The 26,173-nt window shown below is 41.8% G+C and overlaps 1 protein-coding gene across 2 annotated transcripts in view; it reads right to left on the reverse strand.

Moving 5' to 3' along the window:
* The window catches only part of USP49 (ubiquitin specific peptidase 49), an 81,344-nt gene that overhangs the window by 54,950 nt on the left and 221 nt on the right, over positions 1 to 26,173 (reverse strand). The gene's annotated exons all lie outside the window — the stretch shown is intronic.

Raw genomic sequence — 26,173 nt, forward strand, 5'->3', positions numbered from 1 at the left:
CAGCTACTTGGGAGGCAGAGTCAGGAGGCTCATTTGAGCCCAGGAGTTTGGGGCTGTAGTGCATTATGATCACACCTGAGAATAGCCACTGCATTCCAGCCTGGGAAACACAGTGAGACCCTGTCTCTAAAAATAAAATAAACAAAAAGTAAGTAAATGTCCTTTAAATAATTTTTTAAATATTTTTTTTTCCAGAACTACATTTTCAGGATTTTCATCTTTCAAGATTGTGATTTTGGGGATTTTAGACTTTAGGGGATTTTGATCTTTTGAGATTTTAACATGCAGGATTGTTTCTTTGGGGATTAAGGCATAAACCCCTCACTTATTATAGTCTACCAAATATTGATAGCTTTAATTTATAAATCTTGTCTTCGCAGCCAAAAGGTAAGTTATTTCAGGGCAGCTACCATTTCCTCATATCTCCAATGCTTAATAAAATGCTTTAAAAATAAAAATCATGGCCAGGCACGGTGGCTCACACCTGTAATCCCAGCACTTTGGGAGGCCAAGGCAGGTGGATCACTTGAGGTCAGGAGGTCGAGAGCAGCCGGACCAACATGGTGAAACCCCTCCTTTACTAAAAATACAAAAATCATCCAGGCACGGTAGCCCGCGCCTGTTAATCCCAGCTACTTGGGAGGCTGAGGCAGGAGAAGTCCTTGAACCTGGGAGGTGGAGGTTGCAGTGAGCCAAGATCACGCCACTGCACTCCAGCCTGGGTGACAGAGTGAGACTCTGTCTGAAAAAAATAATAAAAATAAAATGAAAATCATTAGAGGAGTGATATCAACAAGATGGTAGACTAGAAAGCAACAGATCCTTCCCCAGCAGAGACACAGAGAAGTCAGGTACTGTGCATTTTTCAGTATATTTCCAGAGCCAACAATATGGCCAAATAGATATTCAGATTATTTACTGAACAAATGAATGAGTGAGAGGCAGTGTGGAGGCCCTTCCTAGAGAGGAACAATATGAGCAAAGTCAAGAGAGCAAGAGTGTGTTTAGTGTGTTAACAATATATGGACCAGAATACCTTTGTGAGAGCTCTGAAGAAGAGCTGAGAAGCTACAGCACCAGGCCACTGTAAAACCAAAAGGAGATTACAGCAAAAGGGGTAGGAAATTTCAGTGTTTGGCGTGTCCTTTCATGTCCTTCTTCCTATGTAGCATAGCACAGAGCAAGTTGGAGGAAACCCCCCCATACTGGGTCTACTCCTTCTGGACAGAAACAAAAGAGTTGACCATGTGTCCAACATTCTGGCTTGTCTGGGGCTTCCTGAGAGACTGATTTCTATCTCATATGACTCAGAATACTGACTGGACAGGTTCCAGAGTACAGAAGACACTGAAAACAGAGGAGAGCAGGATGTTAGCACTGAAGTTCCATAGGCAGACATCAGGGGGAGCAAGAGGTCAGAAAAAGGTTGAGAGATCCTGGAACCAACAGCCAGGATAATTGGTAAAGGTCTTCCTCTGCAAAGTCACTAGACAAAGACTTGGACAGATGGTTGTTTGTTTTAAGTGCTTAAAGCCCAGCAAGAGATTATAAGGCATACAAATAAACAGGGCAATATGGCTGAATTAAAGGAATAAAATATAACTCCAGAAACAGGCCCTAAAGAAATGCAGATCTGTGAGCTGCCTGACAAAGAATTTAAAATAACTGTTATAGATGCTCAATGAGCTAGAACACAGATACAAAACTAAATGAAATGAAGAAAACAATCCATGACCAAAAAGATAAACAATGAAAAAGATCCAAACAGAAATTCTGGACCTTGAAAAATTCAATAACTGAACTGAAAAATTTATTAGAGGGGTTCAATAGCAGGTTTAATCAGGCAAAAGAAAGTAGAGTCAGCCGGGTGCAGTGGCTCACACCTGTAATCTAGCACTTTAGGAGGCTGAGGCAGGTGGATCACGAGGTCAAGAGGTTGAGACCATCCTGGCCAAAATGGTGAAACCCCGTTTCTACTAAAAATACAAAAATTAGCTGGGCATGGTGGTGAGCACCTGTAGTCCCAGCTACTCAGGAGGCTGAGGCAGGAGGATCACTTGAACCCAGGAGGCGGAGGTTGCAGTGAGCCAAGATCGCGCCACTACACTCCAGCCTGGCAACAGAGCAAGACTCTGTCTCAAAAAAAGAAAAAGTACAGTCACAGGAGCAAAAAGGAAACAGATTGGCAAAGAGCACATAAAGAACTTATAGGGCATGATCAGGACAACACATTCTGAAATGCACATTATGAAAACTCAGAAGAAGAGGGAGAGACTAAGTGGCAGAGAGCTTCTTTGAAGAAATAACAGCTGCAAGCTTCCCAAATCTAAGGAGATAAATGGATATGCACATTAAAGAACCTCAAAGGACTTCAACAAGGATAAATCTAGAGAGGATCATAAAGACACATTATAATTAAATTATCTAAAGTCAAAGGCAGAGAACATATTCAAAGCAGCAAAAGAAAATCGATTCATCACATACAAGGGAGTTTCCATTCCCAGATTTACCAGCAGAAACTCCAAAGTAGTTTTCTGTATGTGAATGAAGTTTTTAACAATTTAAAACAGAATGCTGTAACTTTAAAGATGATTTATGCAATTACAACAGTAAACACAAAGTATCTATAGAATATATATAATAGGAAATGAGAAGAGAATCAACATACATCGCTACAAAAAAAAATCAACAAAACACGAAAAAGGCAGTAAAAAAGAAGGGACAAAAAAAGCTACAAAATATACCAAAAACAATTAACAAAATGGCAATAGTAAATCCTTCCCTCCCTATTGGTAGCCTGTGTTTTGTTTTAGATAGGCTCGCACGCTGTTACCCAGGCTACAGTGCAGTGACACTATCGTGGTTCAGTGCAGCCTCGACCTCCTGGGCTCAAGCAATCCTCCTGCCTCAGCCTCCTGGGTAGCTGGGACTACGGGTGCATGCCACAACATCTGGCTAATTAAAAATATATATATATTTTTTGGAGAAATAGGGTCTTCCCTGGCCGGGTGCAGTGGCTCACACCTGTAATCCCCACACTTTGGGAGGCCGAGGCACACGGATCATAAGGTCAGGAGATTGACACCATCCTGGCTAACATGAAACCCCGTCTCTACTAAAAACACAAAAAATTAGCCAGGTGCGGTGGCAGGCACCTGTAGTCCCAGCTACTTGGGAGGCTGAGGCAGGAGAATGGCGTGAACCCAGGAGGCAGAGCTTGCATTGAGCCGAGATCGCGCCACTGCACTCCAGCCTGGACAACACCAGTGAGACACCATCTAAAAAAAAAAAAAAAATGAGAAAGAGAGAAATGGGGTCTTCCCTATGTTGCCCAGGCTGGTTTCTAACTCCTGGCCTCAAGTGATCTTCTTGTCTTGGCCTGCCAAAGTGTTGGAATTACAGGCAGGAGCCACCATGCTGGGCCAGTAATTAAATGTAAAGTCATATATTGACTGGAGTTAAAAAAGGATCCAACTATATGCTGTCTACAAGAGACTCACTTTAGCTCTAAGGACACATAGATTGAAAAGTCTGGAAAAAGATATTCCATGCAAATGGTAACCAGAAGAGAGCAGGAGTGGCTATATTAATGTCAGACAAAATAGATTTTAAATAAAAAACTCTCATAAAAGATAAAAAATGACATGATAAAAGGGTAAACCAGGAAGATACACAATAATAAATATTTATGCTCCAAACATCAGAGCTTCTAAATATATGAAATAAACTTAGACAGAATTGAAGGGTAAAAGAGCAACACAATTACAGTAGAGAACTTCAAAACTCCACTTTCAATAATGGACAGAACAACCAGACAGAAGGTCAACATGGAAAGAGAGGACCTGAACAACATTATACACCAAATGGACCTAATAGACATATATAGAGAACTCTACCCAACAACAGAATATACATTCTTCTCAAGTGCACATGGAACATCTCTAGGAAAGACCAATGCTAGGCCACGAAACAAATCTTAACAAATTCAAGAAGACTAAAATCACACAAAGTATCTTTTCTTTCTTTCTTTCTTTTTTTTTTTTTTTTTTTTTTTTGGAGACTGAGTGTTGCTCTGTTGCCAGGCTGGAGTGCAGTGGCATGATCTCAGCTCACTGCAACCTCTGCCTCCCGGGTTCAACTGATTCCCCTGCCTCAGCCTCCCAAGTAGCTGGGATTACAGGCACGTGCCACCACGCCCAGCTAATTTTTTGTATTTTAGTAGAGACAAGGTTTTACCATGTTGGCCAATATGGTCTTGATCTCCTGACCTCATGATCCACCCACTTCGACCTCCCAAAGTGCTGGGATTACAGGCATGAGCCACTGTGCCCGGCACAAAGTATCTTTTCTAATGACAATGAAATGAAACTAGAAATCAATGGCACAAGGAAAACTGGAAAATCCACAAATATGTGGAAATTAAACAATCCACTCTTAAATAGCCACAGGATCAAACAAGTCACAAGAGAAGTTAGAAAATACCTTGAGACAAATAAAAATGAAAATGTATCAAAACATATGGGATACAGGAAAAGCAGTGTTAAGAGGTCAATTTATGGTTGTAAAAGCATACATTAAAAAAGAAGAAGGTCCAGGTGCGGTGGCTCATGCCCGTAATCTCAGCAATTTGGGAGGCCAAGGTGGGCGGATCACCTGAGGTCAGGAGTTCAAGACCAGCCTGGCTAACATGGTGAAACCCCATCTCTACTAAAAATACAAAAATTAGCCAGACAAGGTGGCGCACGCCTCTAGTCCCAACTACTCGGGAGGCTGAGGCAGGAGAATTGCTTGAACCTGGGAGGCAGAGGTTGCAGTGAGCTGAGATCATGCCACTACACTCCAGCCTGGGCAACAGAGTGAGACTCAGCCTCTAAGGAAAGAAAAAAAAAAATACATAAATAAATAAATAATATAAAATAAAATCAGAAATGAAAGGGGAAATTATAACTGATGTCACAGAAATAAAAAGGATTATAAGAGACTACTATAAACAACTCCACACCAACAAACTGGATAACCTAGAATAAATGGATAAATTCTTTTTTTTTTTTTGAGACAGAGTCTCATTCTGTTGCCAGGCTGGAGTGCGGTGGCGCCATCTCGGTTCACTGCAACCTCCGCCTCCTGGGTTCCAGCAATTCTCATGTCTCAGCCTCCTGAGTAGCTGGGACTGCACGTGCGCCACCACGCCCAGCTAATTTTTGTATTTTTAGTGGAGATGGGGTTTCACCCTGTTGGCCAGGCTGGTCTCGATCTCTTGACCTCCTGATCCGCCCACCTCAACCTTCCAAAGTGCTAGGATTACAGGCGTAAGCCACCGCGCCTGGCCATGGATAAATTCTTAGAAACACACAACTTACCAAGACTGAATCATGAAGAAATAGAAAAGCTGAAAAAAACCAATGAGTAAGTAGATTAAATCACTAACCAAAAAACTGCCAACAAAGAAAAGCCCAGGACCAGATGGCTTCACTAGAGAATTCTACCAAACATTAAAAAATAATGAATGCCAAGTTTTCTCAAACTCTTCCAAAAACTGAGGAGAAGGGAACACTTCCAAGCTCATTCTATGATGCCAGCATTACCCTGACACTAAACCAGACACAGACATCAAGAAAAGATAACTACAGATGAATATTCTTCGTGAGTATTGAGGTAAAAACCCTCAACAAAATACTGGAAAATTCAGTAGCATGTTAAAAGAATTACATATTATCAATAAGTAGGACTCATTTCTGGAATGCAAGTATGATTCAACATATGAATATCAATCAATGTAACACATCACTTTAACAGAATAAGGACAAAAAGATGACCATCTCAATTGATGCAAAAAAGGTACTGGACAAGATTCAACAAAACACCCTTTTATGACAAAACATCAAACAAAGTATATATAGAAGGAAACTGCCTCAAAATCATAAAGACCATGTATGAAACCCTCACAGATAATATCATACTCAGTGGTGAAAGAATAAAAGCCTTTTCTCTAAGACAAGGAACAAGCCAAGCATGCACACTCTCACTACTTCTATTCAACATAATGTTGAAAGTTCTAGTCAGTGCAATTAGGCAAATTGGAAAAGAAGTAAATTTAGCTGGGCTGGGCACGGTGGCTCACACCTGTAATCCCAGCACTTTGGGAGGCCAAGGCAGATGGATCACGAGATCAGGAGTTCAAGACCAGCCTGGCCAAGATGGTGAAACCCCATCTCTACTAAAAATACAAAAAAATTAGCCAGGCGTTGTGGCGGGCGCCTGTAATCCCAGCCACTCGGGAGGCTGAGGCAGACAATTGCTTGAACCTGGGAAGCAGAGGCTGCAGTGAGCTGAGATCGCGCCACTGCACTCCAGCCTGCGAGACAGAGCGAGACTCGTCTCAAAAAAAAAGAAAGAAAATAAGTAAATTTATCTGTTCTCAGATAACATGATCTAATATATAGAAAATCCTGGGCCGGGCACGGTGGCTCACACCTGTGCTGTAATCCCAGCACTTTGGGTGGACGAGGAGGGCGGATCACCTGAAGTCAGGAGTTCGAGACTAGCCTGACCAACATGGTAAAACCCCATCTCTACTAAAAATACAAAATTAGTCGGGTGTGGTGGTACATGCCTGTAATCCAAGCTACTTGGGAGGCTGAGGCAGGAGAATTACTTGAACCCAGGAGGCGGAGGTTGCAGTGAGCTGAGATTGTGCCTCTGCACTCCAGCCTGGGCAACGAGAGTGAAACTCCATCTCAGAAAAGAAAGAAAAAGAAAATCCTAACGAGTTTGCAAAAAAATTGTTAGAATAGACAAATTCAGCAAAGCTGCAGGATTCAAAATCAATGTGCAAAAATCTGCTGTATTTATATACACTAACAATGAACAATTCAAAAGGAAATTTTTTAAAATCTCATTAATAACAGCATAAAATACACTTAGGAATAAAACTAACTGAGCAAGTGAAAGACTTGGACGATGAAGACTATAAAACATTGTGGAAAGAAATTAAAGACACAAATAAATGGAAAGACATCCATGTTCCTGGATTGGAAGACTTGGTATTGTTAAAATGTTAATCCTACCAAAAGCAATATACAGATTCGATGCAAGTCCTATCAAAATCCCAGCAGCAATTTTCTGAAATACAAAAATTAATTCTAAAACTCATATGAAATTTCAAGAGACCTTGAGATATTTAACACCAATGTTCATAGCAGCACTATTCATAACAGCCAAGAAGTGGAGGCAACCAAAATGTCCATCAATAGATAAACGGATAAACAAAATGTGGTATACACATGAGATGGAATATTATTCAGCCTTAAAAATGAAAGAATTCTGGCCAGGCGCAGTGGCTCACACCTGTAATCCCAGCACTTTGAGAGGCCGAGGTGGATGGATCACCTGAGGTCAGGAGTTCGAAACCAGCCTAACATGGAGAAACCCCATCTCTACTAAAAATACAAAAATTAGCTGGGCGTGGTGGCATGTGCCTATAATCCCAGTTACTCGGGAGGTTAAGGCAGGAGAATCGCTTCAACCCAGCAGGTGGAGGTTGCAATGAGCCGAGATGGCGCAATTGCACTCCAGCCTGGGCAACAAGAGCGAAACTCCATCTCAAAAAAAAAAAGAGCCAGGGGGGAGAATTTTGACACATGCTACAACATAAATGAGCCTTGTGGACTTTAGGCAAAATGAAATATGCCCATCGGAAAAAGACAAATACTGTGTGATTCCATTTATATGAGGTATCTAAAGAAGTCAAATTCATAGAGACAAAGTAGAATGGTGGTTGCCAGGGACTGGGGAAGAGGATGGAGAGTTTTTTAATGCGTATAGAGTTTCAGATTTGCAAAATGAAAAACTGTTGCAAAATGAAAAACTTTAGAACTGTTTCACAGCAATGCAAATATACTAAATACTAGTGAACTGTACTCTTGAAAATGAAGGGTTTAAGATGGTAAATTTTATGTTTTTTTACCACACACACAAAAAGATAAGCACTAAAACATTTGTCCAATATAAGATCTCTGACCTCAGAGTTTACAATCTCATATAGAAGATGAGAAATAAGTACAAAGAACCTGGATAGGTAAGGCCATCTCAAGGTACCAAGGCAAACACTAAGAGTCTTACTAAGAAGGAGGGTAGGCCAGACACAGTGGCTCACGCCTGTAATCCTAGCACTCTGGGAGGCCAAGGTGGGCAGATCACCTGAGGTTGGGAGTTCAAGACCAGCCTGACCAACATGGAGAAAGTCCGTCTCTACTAAAAGAAAAATACAAAATTAGCCAGGCAAGGTGGTGCATGCCTGTAATCTCAGCTACTTGGGAGGCTGAGGCAGGAGAATTGCTTGAACCCGGGAGGCGGAGGTTGAGGTGAGCCAAGATTGCGCCGTTGCACTCCAGCCTGGGCAACAACAGCGAGACTCTGTCTCAAAAAAAAAAAAAAAGGCCGGGCGCGGTGGCTCACGCCTGTAATCCCAGCACTTTGGGAGGCCGAGGCAGGCGGATCGCGAGGTCAGGAGATCGAGACCATCCTGGCTAACATGGTGAAACCCCGTCTCTACTAAAAAATACAAAAAATTAGCTGGGCGTGGTGGCGGGCGCCTGTAGTCCCAGCTACTCGGGAGGCTGAGGCAGGAGAATGGCATGAACCCGGGAGGCGGAGCTTGCAGTGAGCGGAGATCGCGCCACTGCACTCCAGGCTGGGTGACAGAGCGAGACTCTGTCTCAAAAAAAAAAAAAAAAAAAAAAGAAGCAGGGTAGGCCAGGAGGGGTGGCTCATGCCCGTAATCCCAGCACTTTGGGAGGCTGAGGCAGGTGGATCACCTGAGGTCAGGAGTTCGAGACCAGCCTGGCCAACATGGTGAAACCCCACCTCTACTAAAAATACAAAAAATACCTGGGTGTAGTGGTGTGCGCCTGTAGTCCCAGCTACCCAGGAGGCTGAGGCAGGAGAATCTCTTGAACCCAGGAGGCGGAGGTTGCAGTGAGCCAAGATCCCGCCACTGTACTCCGGGCTGTGTGACAGAGCAAGACTCTGTCTCAAAAAAAAAAAAAAAAAAAGGAGCAGCATAAACTACAGTTCAACTAAGATTTCCCTGAACATACTTCCAACTAATATGATAAATCACCTGCGAGTTCATTCTATCCCAAGGTAATTTATTCTAACCCAAAATAGGATCTTGATCTACCAGTCGAGATGAATGAGATGAATGAGTTCCCCAACTACTAATCTTCAGACTAATAATTTCACTCACCAGGGTAAGATTCCTATCTATTTTGTTCTTGGGAAACACTGGTTTCTTTATTAAGAGATTATATGTCTCCAATGTTCTTGGTGTTAAAATATTCTTTCTTGTATGTTGATGATAGCAGATGTTAGTTTAGGTTGGTGTATATGTGTGTGTGCATGTATGTGTACACACACGTGTGCATTTTAAAGATCCATTAAATCAAAAAGTCTGAGAAACCATGTTTTAGATCAAATCCTTAGAACAATGCCTTGGAGAGCCTTTTATTTATATTCTGAGACAGGGTCTCACTTTTTCCCCAAGCTGGAGTGCAGTGGTGCAATCTCAGCTCACTGGAACCTCCGCCTACCAGGTTCAAGTGATTCTCGTCCCTCAGCCTCCTGACTAGCTGGGACTACAGGTGCATACTAACATGCCCGGCTAATTTTTATATTTTTTGGTAGAGATGGGGTTTCGCTACGTTGGCCAGGCTGGTCTCGAACTTCTGACCTCAAGTGATCCGCCCACCTTGGCCTCCGAAAGTGCTGGGATTACGGGTGTGAGCCATTGTGCCTGGCAGGAGAGCCTTTTAATCTTATAATTCTATGATTTAAATGTCACAATTTTCTAGGGAAGAGCTTCTCAAGGAAATAACCAGTGCTGATGTTGAGCTCTTCTGCTATAGAGACTTTTTTTTTTTTTGGCATAGTACTGTTTCTTCATTAATAGTACTTTTATTGGCCAGGCACGGTGGCTCACGCCTGTAATCTCAGCACTTTGGGAGGCCAAGGCAGGCGGCTTAGCTGAGGTCAGGAGTTCAAGGCCTGCCTGACCAACATGGTGAAATCCCGTCTCTACTAAAAATACAAAAATTAGCCAGGAGCGGTGGTGCACACCTGTAATCCCAGCTACCTGAGAGGCTGAGGCACAAGAATCACTTGAACCCGGGAGGCAGAGGTTGCAATGAGCCGAGGTCACGCCACTGCACTCCAGCCTGGGCAACAGAGTGAGCCTCTCTCTCAAAAAAAAACCAAACAGACAAACAAAAGAAAAGTACTTTTATTATTTTCTGACCCTTAGCACTCTGCAAAATGGTTAAGGAATAAATTTTTAATCTGTCACTTATAAAACCTAACTGCTTACTGCCACACAATCTGATCCCGCCATTTTAATGCTATAGGTTTATTATTTAAAGCTACCTTTTTTCAGACCCTTTTTTCACTCACACCACTGGAAACTCGACACACTTAAGGCTTTAAAAACTTGTAATATTAGGCCAGGCACTGTGGCTTGTGCCTGTAATCCCAGCACTTTGGGAGGCTGAGGCAGGTGGATCACCTGAGGTCAGGAGTTTGAGACCAGAATGGCCAACATGGCGAAACCCCGTCTCTACTAAAAATACAAAAATTAGCTGAGCATGGTGGTGCATGCCTGTAAATCCCAGCTACTAGGGGGGCTGAGGCAGGAGGATCGGTTGAACCCGGGAAGCAGAGGTTGCAGTGAGCTGAGATCGTGCCACTGCATTCCAGCCTAGGCGACAGAGTGAGACTCCATCTCAAAAAAAAAAAGTAAATTAATAAATAAAAACATGTAATATTAAGGCCGGGCACGGTGGCTTATGCCTGTAATCCCAGCACTTTGGGAGGCCTAGGTAGGCGGATCACAAGGTCAGGAGATCGAGACCATCCTGGCTAACATGGTGAAACCCTGTCTCTACTAAAAATACAAAAAAAAATTAGCCGGGCGTGGTGGCGGGCGCCTGTAGTCCCAGCTACTCGGAAGGCTGAGGCAGGAGAATGGCGTGAACTCGGGAGGCGGAGCTTGCAGTGAGCCGAGATGGCGCCACTGGACTCCAGCCTGAGAGACAGAGTGAGACCCCGTCTCAAAAAAAAAAAAACTTGTAATATTAATAAGCTCCAACATTTCAGCGCTCTCTCAAACCTCAAACATACTTTTTTCCCTTTGCTTTGCATTCCCAAATAGCTGCTGTGTTGTAAGTTGAACAAAGATATGCAGAATTTGCAAAAGAAACACTCCGAAGACACGCTAACATGCAACTTCAAATGATAAAGCACCACTGGGGACTCAGAGAAATCACAGAGGCAGATAAGCCTAGGGGGCATGGACAAGCACCTGATATATTTATTTCTGAAGAGAGGATGCCAGGTGCAAACTGTGCCAAACTCAATGCAGACTCCTCCCTTATCCACAGTTTTGCTTTCTGAGGTTTCAGTTACCTGTGGTCCAAAAATACATGAGTACAAGTACAGTAAGATATTTTGAGAGAGACAGAGAAAGACCACATTCACAAAGCTTTTATCACAGCATATTGTTATAGTTGTTCTATTTTATTGTTGTTGTTGTTAATCTCTTACTGTGCCTAATTTATAAATTAAGCTTTATAGGTATGTATATGCAGGAAAAACATGGTATATATAGGGTTCAGTACTGTCCCGTGGTGCTGGATACCATGGTACTGAAACAGCCATCCACTGGGAGTTTTGGAAATGTATCCCCTGAGGATAAGGGGAGACTATTGTTCATGGAGTTTCCAGCTGCAAATCAAGGACCAGTGTGTGCAACTGGTAGGGATCTGCTGGCTATATGGCAACTGCTGGTCAGTGGCTGCCATCTTCAACTACAAAGGCTAAAGTGTGGCTATCAACATCTGCCTTCTTCAACCAGTTATTTATCTTAGTGCTAAAGTGACAGTGGCCTTGAGGCATATTTACTCATCTACCTAAAAAATAAAACTGGAAGTAAAGGGAAAACACACAAAAAGCTTAATAAAATTTGTATTAAGCATGTTATCTCCTTTCAGCATATTATCTCCTTTTAACCCTCTTTGTATCTTACTATAGAAAGATCTCATCTGGGCGCGGTGGCTCATGCCTATAATCCCAGCACTTTGGGAGGCTGAGGCAGGTGCATCGCTTGAGCTCAGGAGTTCAAGACCAGCCTGGACAACATGGCAAAACCCTATCTCTACAAAAAAATACAAAAATTAGCCAGGCATAGTGGTGCATGCTTGTAGTCCCAGCTCCTTGGGAGGCTGAGGCAGGAGGATCACTTAAGCCTGGGTGGCAGAGGTTGCAGCCACTGCACTTTAGCCTGGGCAACAGAGTGAGACCCAGTCTCAAAAAAATAAAGTTTGTCTAACCTCATCTAGAGTATGAGGAACTCTTCCTTGGTATTCTAATACCTTCTTCACACCCAAGATTATGGCATGCCTAACTGTAATTCCTGTTTTCCTTTATCCACCTGATTAGACTTTGAAGTCCTTAAGACCCGGAATAATGAGCCTGTTATTGTTATCTCTGTAACACAGGCATTACATGCATACTTACATAGTTCATCAGTAAGTGAGGATTCAATGGATGGATGAATCTCCTGAAACCATGTTAAGTACAGACACAGTCAAAGTGACTTCTCTCTCAGTAGAAGCAGCTGCTATACTATTCAACTATGATAATGTCAACCAGGGATTTAGCAGACATCTTAAAGACTGAGGATACAGACAAAATGCAAATGGGGTGTGTGTGTGTGTAGCATGTGGCATTGTGTATCAGCAAGCACTTTTCAGTATCCTAAGGGCTCCATCCATATTTAGCCTAGCATTGCTGCCCCATCATTCAGGTATCTTCCTGGCTGCTGAACAAAGTCTGTCCCTAATTAGAGACCTACCAAAACCCAAGAAAAACCCATTCTATGGTGAGAGACTTCCCCCTCATCATAATGGGTGTAATAAATATTACCTCTTCCCCAAGGTTGTCATAAAAGAGAGATTTACACAATAATAGGTATCTATGCTTGCCTGCTCCAGCTGCTTTATTCTTTTAAATCAAGTCACAGCGTTCATGTTATGAGAGCACTGTGTTCCCTATCTTAGTGATAGTTCCCTATCTCAAGATTCCTTCCTCCTTCACCACTTCCCATATCCCATCAATTCCCAAATCCTATTAATTCTTCCCTATGAGCTTTGACTATTTCTCTCCATCATATCTTTATAATGACCAATCAGGCCCTAGATGCTAAGACCCCTTTTTCTCTCTGATCTCATTATTCTTCCTCTCACTTACTCCCCATGAGCCACATTGGCCTCCTCACTGTTCTTCCAACACACCAGGCAATCTCTCATCTCAGAACTGTGCAATTCTGTTGTTTTTTTTTTTTCTGCCTAGAATGCTCTTCCCTCAGATATCTACATGGCTTGCCATCCTCACTTCATTCAGATGTGTGCTTAGATGTTTCCTTCTCAGTGAAGCCTTCCCTGGTCACTCTATTATAAAATCATTCCCCACTTAACACTCTCTTATTCCTTTTCCCAATTTGTTTTCCTCCCTAGCAATTATCACTATCTAAACATAGTATGTATTTACTTATGTATAGTCTTTCTCCCCACTAGACGATAAGCTCCATGAGGGCAGAGAGTTCTATTTGGGTCACAGCTGTATCTCAAGCACTTGGAACAGCACCTAGCAGAAAAAAGATACTAAGTACGTATTTTCTGAAAGAATGAATAAAACTACCTCCACATCCATTGCCTCTATTCTAATTTAAACTATCATCAGTTCTAGCCCACATTACTGCAACTGCCTTTTAATGGGTCTTCCTGAGTTCAGCCTAAAACCCAAATATGTCATTCTCACTGCCTTGGGGAGAAAGTCCAAACTCCTTAACATGGCTTGTCTTTCATAGTCTGATCCTGCATACCTCTCTAGCTCATCCCTCTTTCTCTACCCCATGACTATGCTCCAGCTGTTCTAAAGCATTTTAAGTTCCCCAAAGGAACTATTCTCTCTTACTTCTGGGTCTTCCCATAAGCTGCTCCCTCCCCTAGAACATTTTCATCATTCCCCTGGCTATCCATTCCTTCCTTAGCCTGACTCTTACTTATCCATCACATCTTGGTATAGTCACTCCTTCCTCCAAGAAATCTTCCACTACCCTCCAAGGCTGGGTTAAGCGTACCTTCTATGTGCTCTCCGAGCACATGTGTGTACTTTCCCTTATTCAGCATCTACCATGCTGTACTGTAATTGTCTGTCTGCTTGACTGTGTCCCAACTATAACAAACCTGAAGAAGACATCATGCCGAGAACAGAGCAGGAACCTAATAAATTTTGTTGAATTAAAGACCGAATGAATAAACAAATAACATTCTACTTCGGTGTCCTCTTTGGCAAATTATTAATTGCTATGTTTAAGATTCTTTTTACATACAGAGGTGAAAAAATATTCTGATAAAAACTGAGAAAGCTAAAGTAATTTTTAAATTAGAGTTCAAAAAATAAGACAAACTTTCTGATCGAAAAGAGTACTTTAAACTACTATGAAAGGGTGCAGGAAGACCCATTAAAAGGCAGTTGTAGTAAAATAAACTAGAATACCAATGGAAATAGTTGCAGAAAATATAAAAAGAAAGTGTGTAACCTGTGTCTAAATGTTGTATATCCTAGAATACTTAATATATTGGCAAGAGCCACTAGCTAATAGTCCCATTTACGGAAGACTGTCATGAATTAGCAGACCTAGGCAATGACCATCAATGGCTACTCAACAAAAAGAAAAAGGAGAGACATCCAGATATTAGGTATCTCCTGATGGAAATATACACACTTATTAAGTATTTCTTCCACCAGTGTATCCAATACCACTGGGATACAGTCACCAATATTCAGACTGAGGGGAACTCTACAAGACTTAGACTTAGTTTCTTTAGAGTCACTACAAGACTCTAATGACTTAGTTTCTTTAACATATAGCTTGTAAGGAGAGAGGGAGGGAGGGAGGGAGAGAGAGAGAAAGAGAGAGAGAGAGGAGGTGAGGCAGTTGACAGACAGAGAGAAAAAAATCAACTAATTGCAACATTTGAACTTTACTGGAATCCTAACTCAAATCAGCAAACAATTTTTTAAATGAGATAAATGAGGAAATTTGAACACTGACTACTATTCAATGATATTAAGAAATTACTATCAGTTTTTATATGCTTGAAAATTATTGTAGTTTTTATTATTTGTTTATTTATTTATTTATTTATTTTGAGATGGAGTCTTGCTCTGTTGCCAGGCTGGAGTGCAGTGGCATGATCTCGGCTCACTGCAACCTCCACTTCCCAGGTTCAAGTGATTCCCCTGCCTCAGCCTCCTGAGTAGCTGGGACTACAGGCGTGCACCATCACACCCAGCTAATTTTTTTTTGTATTTTAGTAGAGACATAGTTTCACCATGTTGGCCAGGATGGTCTCAATCTCCTGACCTCGTGATCCACCTGCCTCAGCCTCCCAAAGTGCTAGGATTACAGGTGTGAGCCACCGCGCCCGGCAGATTATTATTATTATTTTTTAAAGAACTCATCGGCCGGGCACAGTGGCTGGTGGCCCATGCCTATAATACTAGCACTTTGGGAGGCCGAGACAGGCAGATTGTCTAGCTCAGGAGTTCGAGACCAGCCTGGACAAGATAGTGAAACCCCATCTCTACTAAAATATATAGCTGGGCATGGTGGCACACGCCTGTAATCCCAGCTACTCGGGAGGCTGAGGCAGGAGAATCGCTTGAACCAGGAGGTGGAGGTTGCAGTGAGCTGAGATTGCACCACTGCACTCCAGCCTGGGCAACACTGAGTGATACTCTGCCTCAAAACATAATAATAAAAATAAAATAAAACCAGGGCCGGGAGCAGTGGCTCACGCCTGTAATCTCAGCACTTTGGGAGGCCGAGGCGGGCGGATCACGAGGTCAGGAGATCAAGACCATCCTGGTTAACATGGTGAAACCCTGTCTCTACTAAAAATACAAAAAATTAGCTGGATATGGTGGCGGGCACCTGTAGTCCCAGCTACTTGGGAGGCTGAGGCAGGAAAATGGCTTGAACCCAGGAGGCAGAGCTTGCAGTGAGCCGAGATCACACCACTGCACTCCAGCCTGGGCGACAGAGTGAGACTCAGTCTCAAAATAAATAAATAAATAAATCCAATATAAGTATAGAACATTAAAATTCTATAAGTATTCTCCCGCTGCTTTCTGTCTCCAGTAGCCTCCCTAGAGGTAACTACTGTTAACTGAGCATCCTTCTGGGGCACATTTCCAGGAATATTTTATGCATTTAGAAACATAATGCTTAATGTAAATTGTATCCTGTATGTTATTCTAAATTTTTCCTTTTTTAACTTATATATCTTAGACATTTTCCCATATATCTGGCTTTACGTCACTCTTTTTTTTTTTTGAGATGGAGCCTCACTCTGTTGCCTAGGCAGGAGTGCAGTGATCTCGGCTCACTGCAACCTCCACCTTTCTGGTTCAAGCAATTCCCCTACCTCAGCCTCCCAAGTAGCTGGGATTACAGGTGCACACCACCATGCCCGGCTAATTTTTTTGTATTTTTAGTGGAGACGGGGTTTCACCATATTGGCCAGACTGGTCTCGAACTCCTGTCCCTCAGGCAATCCGCCCACCTCGGCCTCCCAAAGTGCTGGGATTACAGGCATGAGCCACCGCACCCGGCCACGTCACTCTTTTTAAAGACTGTAGCATATGCTATGATATGAACTGCATAATGCATTTAACTAGCCCCCACGAGAGGAGAATTATGCCATTTTTGGTGTTTCATTATTATAAACAATACACCATAGATATGGTTGGGTATCTATCATGGGACACTTACACAAGTGCATCTATGACATAATTTACAGAAAATGAATTGCTGTGTCAAGGGATATACGCATTTAAATTTTGGATAGAGATCATCAAACTGGCCTCCAAAAGGTTACACTAATTTACACTATCCCCTAATTACCCACCAGTAGTATTTGAGAATGCATTTCCCTAATACTGGAGACTGATACATCTTTAAATATGTTTCAATAGGACATTTGAAAAATAATATATACATATATTTTGTTTGTACATCTTTAGTTATAGTGAATATTGATCTATTTTTTCTTTTTATGTGAACTGTCAATTCATGTCTTTTCTATTGGGCTCTCAGCCTTGTAATATTGATTTGTAAAAATATTTTGTGTTCTAATGAAATCAGAGTACATGGTTTCAAAAGGAAAAGATGGTCCTCAAACTACAGATTTAAAAATACTAAAAGATCAGCTTAAAAATAAGAGTACATTAAGGAAACAATGTGATTTAATGAACTCAATTTTTTTAATAGTGTATGATATGTTTACAGCACATTCAGACAAATATCAAAAAACAAAGGAATACAGAAGACAGAAGACATGTTAGATGTTCATATCTTTAACCAACCATGAAATTCACACTTAATATTTATTTTGTTTGACTTTATTTTATTTTGAGACAGAGTCACTCTGTCGCCCAGACTGGAGTGCAATGGTGTGATCTTGGCTCACTGCAACCTCCACCTCCCAGGTTCCAGCAATTTTCATGCCTCAGCCTCCAGAGTAGCTGGGATTACAGGCGTGCGCTACCACACCTGGCTAATTTTTTTTGTATTTTATTAGAGATGGGGTTTCGCCAGGTTGGCTGGGCTGGTCTCGAACTCTTAGCGTCAAGCAATCTGCCCATCTCAGCCTCCCAAAATGTTGGGATTACAGATGTGAGCCACCGCACCTGGCCTCTCACACTTAATATTTAAATATACTAACTGCTCCTTAATTCAGCACTTCTTCCTACCTTCCTCCAGTTCTAGATATGGCGCTCCTATTTACCTGACTTGAAAACCTGACTTTCTCTTTAACTCCTTATTCATGTCACAATCAAGTCAGTTACTAAAGCCTACTAATTTGTATTCAGAAATGGGAGTATTAGATCCTAGTCTAGGCTCTTCATTATGATAGCTCATTTAAGAGTATGAATTCAAATGCCCCCCTTGCTTCTTGACTTCTTGAACCTAGTCACCCTCCCCATTTCCACTGCTATACCCTTGCCCCAAATCTGTCCTTACACTGCATGCCTGCATTATTACTGTTTTAATTGCTAGTGGATCTTGACGCCTCCGATCTTTCTGGATCTACTACAGTAAATCTTAAGTATTATCACGGGTATTAAACAAAAACAGCATTTTCATTCTGTACTGATTCCCCTGCTTAAAAACCACATCAGCTATCTAATATCCAACAGCTAGGCACTGTATAAGTTAAATTTATTATTTAACTTTCCTGAATTTGTCTTAATGTTCTCACAGAGTTGATGTGATTATATAAAATAATGTATGTGATAGTGCCTAGCATGTGATAGTGCCTAGCATATAGAAGGTGCTCAAAAAATTAGATGAACATTAATGCAAATGAATTGTCTAAACCTCAGTATTTATTTATTTATTTTTGATTCACCCTCACCCACTTTGAAGTGCAGTGGCATGATCATAGCTCACTGCAGCCTTGACCTCCTCGGGCTCAGGTGACCACCCCACCTCAGCCCTTGGAGCAGCTGGGATTATAGGCATGTGCCACCACACCTGGCTAATTTTTGTAATTTTTTTTTTTTTTTTTTTTGGTAGAGACAGTTTCGCTGTGTCTCCCAGGCTGATCTCAAATTCCTAGGCTCAACCAATTCTACCACCTCAGCCTCTCAAAGTGCTGGGATTTCCTGAGCCACCACACCTGGCCATAAACCTCAACAGAATTTGATGGGATTTTTAAATTAGAGAAAAGACCAAATGTCTAACACAATTCTTAGTATTTTGCATGCACTTGATAATATATGTTAAACCCTGGACTTCCAGTAAAACAAAGCAGAATGAATATATTTACCTCTTTTCCCTCTTAAAATCACAACAAAGCGGTTTTAAAAAGGGCATAAATTCATAAGGACAGAAAAAATAGGGCTGGGTGCAGTGGCTCATGCCTGTAATCCCAGCATTTTGGGAGGCTGAGGCGGGCGGATCACCGGAGGGCAGGAGTTCGAGACCAGCCTGGCCAACATGGTGAAACCCTGTCTCTACTAAAAATACAAAAATTAGCTGGGTGTGGTGGCACATGCCTGTAATCCCAGCTACTCAGGAGGCTGAGGCATGAGAATCACTTGAACCCGGGAGGCGGAGGTTGCCGTGAGCCGAGATCGCGCCACTACACTCCAGCCTCGGCGACAGAGTGAGACTCCGTCTCAAAACAAAACAAAACAAAACATCTCCTTTCACACTTTCAATGAAGGGAAGGCCAAAATGCCACCCAATTAAAAAAAAAATTCTATTAAAGTATATTTTAAAATTAAAATAATCTTTGGAAAAAAATTTGGGTCATTCACGTTTTAAATGTCAGCTTCTTTTTCCATTAATATTCTAATGGCATTCCAGTTGTCAGTATTTAGAAACGGCTGAAGTTAGTGAGTGATAAGACAGACATCTAGCCAGTGAGCAAAGAGTCTGACAGCCATATTAGTTAACCTTCAAGTCAGTATTAAGTGACTCAATCTAATGAGCCAAGTCATATCTTTTTGTATAAAAGTCTATTAAATAAATTACAGGGTTTGGGGAACAACTCACCAGGCAAAGAAAATCTCACGCATTTAATAATATTTTTCTTCAAATAATAAAAAACAATTAGAATAAATTTAACATCCTTTGGTATCTCATTTTCTTTTTTTATTTTTATTATTTATTTATTTATTTTTGAGACGGAGTCTTGCTCTGTCGCCCAGGCTGGAGTGCAGTGGTGCAATCTTGGCTTGTTGCAACCTTTGCCTCCTGGGTTCAGGCAATTCTCCTGCCTCAGTCTCCCAAGTAGCTAGGATTACAGGCACCCGCCATCATGCCCGGCTAATTTTTGTATTTTTTGTAGAGACGGGGTTTCACCATGTTGGCCAGGCTGGTCTTGAATTCCTGACCTCAGGTGATCCACCCAACTTGGCCTCCCAAAGTGCAGGGATTACAGGCATGAGCCACAGCGCCCAGCCCTCATTTTCTTTCTTTCTTGACAAAACTAGCACTAACTTTGAAAGCAAAACAAGGTAAAATCAACCAAAAGAACAGCAGGATAGGCCTATCTTTATTGTTACGCTGGGGTTCCACGTAAAATTTGAAAAATCCTAAACCATGTGGTGCCTTTGTTATGTTTTTATTCATTTTTATTTTTGGAGAGCGGGTCACAGTATATTGCCCAGGCTGGTCTCAAACTCCTGGACTCAAGCAATCCTCTGGCTTCTGCCTCCCTAAATACTGGGATTATAGGCATGAGCCACCATGCTCGGCTTGTTTTTTTGTTTTTTGTTTTAAGAGACAGGGTCTTGCTCTGTTGCCCAGGCTTGAGTGCAGTGATGTGATTATAGCTCACTGTAACCTCGAACTCCTGAGCTCAAGCCATCCTCCTGCCTCAGCTTCCTGAGTGGCTAGGACTATAGGTGCATGCCACCATGCCTGGCCTTTTTTTTTTTTTTTTTTTTTCCCCAGAGACTGGGTCTAACTATGTTGCCCAGGCTGGTCTAGAACTCCTGACCTCAAGCAATCCTCCCACCTCAGCCTTCCAAAGCATGGTGCCTTTTTTTTTTTTTTTTAGACAGAGTCTCCCTCTGTCGCCAGGATGAAGTGCAATGGCGCGATCTCGACTCACTGCAACCTCCGCCTCCCGAGTTCAAGCGATTCTCCTCCCTCAGCCTCCCAAGTAGCTGGGACTACAGGCGCCCGCCACCATGTCCCACTAATTTTTGTATTTTTAGTAGAGACAGGGTTTCACCGTGTTAGCCAGGATGGTCTCGACCTTCTGACCTCACGATCCACCCATCTCGGCCTCCCAAAGTGCTGGTATACAGGCGTTAGCCACTGCACCCGGCCCTGCATGGTGCCTTTTTTAATAATCGAAATTGGCAAAATGTCAAGCCACTCTATCCTCAGCACTCAGCCACTGAGACACACCAGTGCTATCAACTCTGAGATTCCCCTAAAGAGGCAGCTGTGTCTAAGGCAAAGAACTCAAAGGCTAAAATGGAAGCTGTTAATAGCACATAAGCTCCATGATGGTAGAGATTTTTTTTGTTTTTATAGAACAGGGCTAGAACACAGTAGGTGTTCAGTTAATAATGTAAAACAATAGGCTGAAAGAACATGAAAGGGCCTGTCCAAAGTTGGGAGCAACTCATACAAACAACATTCTGAGTTTGGTACATATCAGTGGGAGAGACATCATGACTTTCAACCCACACTGGGATCATTACAATGTTCTGAGATAGAAAGAAACCACAGTGCTCATCACAGCAAATCTAATGAGAAGAGTGGCCTTATTTTACATTTTTGTTAATCTTTTAAAGTCTGGATTAAGGAACACAGCTGTATTCTCCTATCTGCTTCTGCGTTCAGTCAACTGCACATTATGTAGCCTCTGGAAAACTTCATTGCACACTTGTAAGAGAACGAGGGTAGAAATTCTAGAATTGTTATGAAAATTGTTTTAACTTCATCAGCCCCTGAAAGGATCTCGAGGGGCCCCAGACCACCCTTTAAGACATTGTTTTAAAAGATATGTGCAATAAGGGCCATAACTTTGATCAATATTCAGAAGAGATTCTCAAACAAGGGAAAGGGGTAAAAAAAGATGGAAAGAAAAAGAGAAAAACATCACTGACTACCTGCAACCACACTTACAGGAGGGCCAAGACATTTTATTAGTGTACTTGTTGTTACTTTAACTGTCGCTTACTCTGTACTTTACCATATTTTAACAAGAAGTGAATTGCTATTTGAAGAAAAGAAAAGCCAGACCCCAAAACAAAAACCACATACTACAATTCCTCCTAGTTCCTATATAAACGTCAATTGTTAACGCACATTTACTCTTTAGGCCATCACATTCTAATTACACGACCTGTAAGTCACCTTTCTCCTAGCTTTTCTTCTCCTCTACAACTTTCTGCTGACTGTCACTCAAATATTATTTAACAGGATGAAAGAGCAATTTCCAATTATCAATCAGTTCCAAACTGCTGCACAGTTCAATCTTTCTGTCTGCAAGTTTCTATGAATAGCAGCTAAATGGCAATCTACAAATCAACTCTAATCCCTTCTAAACATATGTTCTTCTGGCCGGGCGCAGTGGCTCAAGCCTGTAATCCCAGCACTCTGGGAGGCTGAGGCAGGTGGATCACAAGGTGAGGAGATTGAGACCATCCTGGCTAATATGGTGAAACCCCGTCTCTACTAAAAATACAAAAAAAAAAAAAAAAAAAAGCTAGGCGTGGTGGTGAGCGCCTGTAGTCCTAGCTACTCGGGAGGCAGAGGCAGGAGAATGGCGTGAACCCAAGAGGCGGAGCTTGCAGTGAGCCGAGATCACGCCACTGCACTCCAGCCTGGGCGACAGAGCAAGACTCCATCTCAAAAAACAAACAAACAAAAACCAAACAAACAAACAAACAAAATATGTCGTTCTTTAGCTAGTTAGGTGATTTCTATCTACTATAAATGATTCATAATGAAGCAAAATAGTAATATTCATTTAAGCATGGTCAAGAAAAATAATTATTTATGAATAATCATCTCATATCATTTTTCCCATACTTAAGATACATGATTTCAAATTTTCCTTCACACAGGCAAACAAAATCAAATAGTTACAGTGACTTTTTCAGGAGATATTTGGTTTTTATGTCTTATTTAAATTCTCACTACCCTAGTAAACCTTTTAAGAGTTATTAACTAGGCCAGCACTCCCCTGGTCAATAGCATAGGCCTAGGTTTAAATCCTGAAGCTGCCACTTGCAATGTGACTTTGGGCAAATTACTTAATCTGCACCTCACTTTTCTCAGCTTTAAGGTGAAGACAATAACAGTATCTACCTCATAAGTGACAGGATTAAATGAGATAATGAATAAATGAGTAAAGCACTTAAAACATTTCCTGACACACAATACATACTAGTAAATGTTAACTTCTGTATTTATTTATTTATTTATTTATTTAATTTATTTTTGAGACGGAGTCTCGCTCTGTTGCCAGGCTGGAGTGCATTGCCAGGCTGGAGTGCAATGGTGCGATCTTGGCTCACTGCAACCTCCACCTCCCGGGTTCAAGTGATTCTCCTGCTTCAGCCTCCTGAGTAGCTGGGATTACAGGCACATACCACCACACCCATCTAATTTTTGTATTTTTAGTAGACATGGGGGTTTCACCATGTTGGTCAGGCTGGTCTCGAACTCCTGACCTTGTGATCAGCCCACCTTGGCCTCCCAAAGTGCTGGGATTACAGGTGTGAGCCACCGCGCCCAGCCAACTTCTGTTTTTTATATTTTAGCCTTCTAAAATAGCCTCACTATCTATAGTCACAGCAGACAGAATAGTCCATAATAATCTAATCTAATCCAGAGCAATTCAAGAGGGAAATACTAAAAAGAGATTACTGTTTCTGTTTTGTTGTTGTTGTTTTCAGACAGAGTCCTGCTCTGTCGCCCAGGCTGGAGTACAGTGGCGTGATCTCAGCTCACTGCAACCTCTGTCTCCCAGTTTCAAGCAATTCTCCTGTTTCAGCCTCCCGAGTAGCTGGGATTACAGGCATGCGCCACCACGTCCGGCTAATTTTTGTATTTTTAGTAGAGATGGGGTTTCGCCATATTGATTAGGCTGGTCTTGAACTCCTGACCTCAGGTGATCCACCTGCCTTGGCCTCCCAAAGTGCTGGGATTATAGGCGTAAGCCACCACACCTGGCCTGTTTCTGTTCTTAGCCTTTTTTTTTTTTTTAATTTTAACACTGAGATAACAGGAAACAATAAAAATAGATTACTGTTTCTAAGTGCTCTTCCTTCTTAAAATAGTTAATTGTTTACACCACCTAAGAAAGTGCTGACAAGCCATACAAACAGTATCAGAGATAATCTTCAAAACTGCTATGACTCTAGCCCAGGTACAGTGGTACCTATAGTCCCACCTACTCAGGAGGCTCAAACAGGTGGATCACTTGAGTCTAGGAGTTAAAGGCCAGCTGGGTAGCACGGCAAGACTCTGTCTCTTTAAATAAAAAATAAAATAATTACTATGATCCTGTGTGCAAAAAGGAAAAAAAAAATACTTCAAGCTGGGTGCAGTGGCTCATGCCTGTAATCCCAACACTTTGGGAGGCCGAGGTGGGTGGATCACTTGAGGCCAGGAGTTCAAGAGAGCCTGGCCAACATAGCGAGATCCCATCTCTACTAAAAATACAAAAATTAGCTGAGCATGGTGGCACACGCCTGTAATCCCAGCTAGTCGGGAGGTTGAGGCACGAGAATTGCTTAAACCTGGGAGGTGGAAGTTGCAGTGAACCAAGACTGCACCACTGCACACCAATCTGGGCAACAGAGGAAGATTATCTCAAAAAAAAAAAAAAAATAGAAAAGAAAAAAAACTCAAGAAGGCATGTCCTTCAAAATAGATTGACAGAAACACAACACAGCATTTGACATAGCTATCTAGAAACAAGAGAATTGTGTATCCTGCTTTACAAGATACTTTTACAGGCAAGATGAACCTATGTTAGGCTGAAGATAGTTGTTTATTCATATATAACTATAAACATCATATACAGCCTAAGATATACAGTAAAAGGTAAAGATATAGAACTTTATCCTCACACATAATCTAGCAGCATACTCAGAGATGAAGTCAAAAGAAAACTTCTCATGAAAAAAACTAAAAAGCTTTTGCCACCATGGTTAACCTTATCTGAGATGGTTTAACTCTTGGAATGTATCAGAGAAAAATTTATGTGTGGATGGCTGGTACATAAAAATGCTAACTGGGATACATATGAGAATTATAGTTAACATTTACTAAACACTTACTTCATTCCAGACATTATTTCAAGTCTTTTATATGGATTAACTAATCACTTGCTAAGAGATAGCATTTTATTGTCCTCACCTTATATCCAAGGAATTCAGGCACAGAGATAACATGTCCAAATGTCAAGTTAATAGTGACTGGCTAAAAACGGTCTGGCTCCAAATCCATGTTTTTAACCACTAGGCAAAGAAGGTTGCACAAATACATGCCATATACTTATAGACTCTGGGAGGAGGGTAAGATTCAGGTAGAGGATTGTAGTTATCTGTTATTTTTAAATTATTGATATGAATGTATAAACTTGCATAATTAAAAAAAACTTTTATATCTCATAAACTTAAAGTCAAACCTTTTACTGAGCTTTCTGTAGAATTCTATTTTTTAAGAAGGTCTTGCTCTGTTGCCCAGGCTGGAGTGCAGTGGAATGATTATAGCTCACTACAGCCTCAATCCCCTGGGCTCAAGCAATCCTGTCACCTTAGCCTCCCGAGTAGCTAGCCACCACACCTGGCTAATTTTTTTTTTTTTTGGTAGAGATGAGGTCTTGCTATATTGCCCAGGCTGGCTAGAATTCCTGGTCTCAGCCAGGCGCAGTGGCTCACGCCTGTAATCCCAGCACTTTGGGAGGCATATCCCAGCACAAGGTGGGCAGATCACTTGAGGTCAGGAGTTTGAGACCAGCCTGGCCAACATAATGAAACCCCGTTTCTACAAAAATACAAAAATTAGCCAGGTGTCGTGGCGGGTGCCTGTAGTTCCAGCTAGTTGGGAGGCTGAGGCAAGAGAATTGCTTGCACCCGGGAGACAGAGGTTGCAGTGAGCCACGATCACACCACTGCACTCCAGCCTGGGCAACAGAGCAAGACTCCATTTCAAAACTAAATAAATAAATAAAAGAATTCCGGGCCTCAAGCCATCCTCCCACCTCAACCTCCCAAAGCAGAATTCTATTTGATTACCACCAGACACACATCTGCACTTGCTCAAATGAACGGGATCCTTGTGGTGGGACAAACATCATAGCAACTGACATATTTGGAGAAAAAGAAGGGGTAGATAATTACTCTTGACAGGTCATGACAGATATGATCTCTATCTTACCACCAAGTTTCAAGACCTACCCTAGACTTGTTTCAGTATGGTTGCTGGTCTTTAGGTCCCATTTTAACTTCAAATATGGCTGTGTCCCCTCTTAGCTTAAGTTAATTCGTGGTACTAAAAAATTCACGAGGT

This window comes from Gorilla gorilla, chromosome 5, assembly GCF_029281585.2.
Source record: "Gorilla gorilla gorilla isolate KB3781 chromosome 5, NHGRI_mGorGor1-v2.1_pri, whole genome shotgun sequence".
Classification (NCBI taxonomy): domain Eukaryota; kingdom Metazoa; phylum Chordata; class Mammalia; order Primates; family Hominidae; genus Gorilla; species Gorilla gorilla.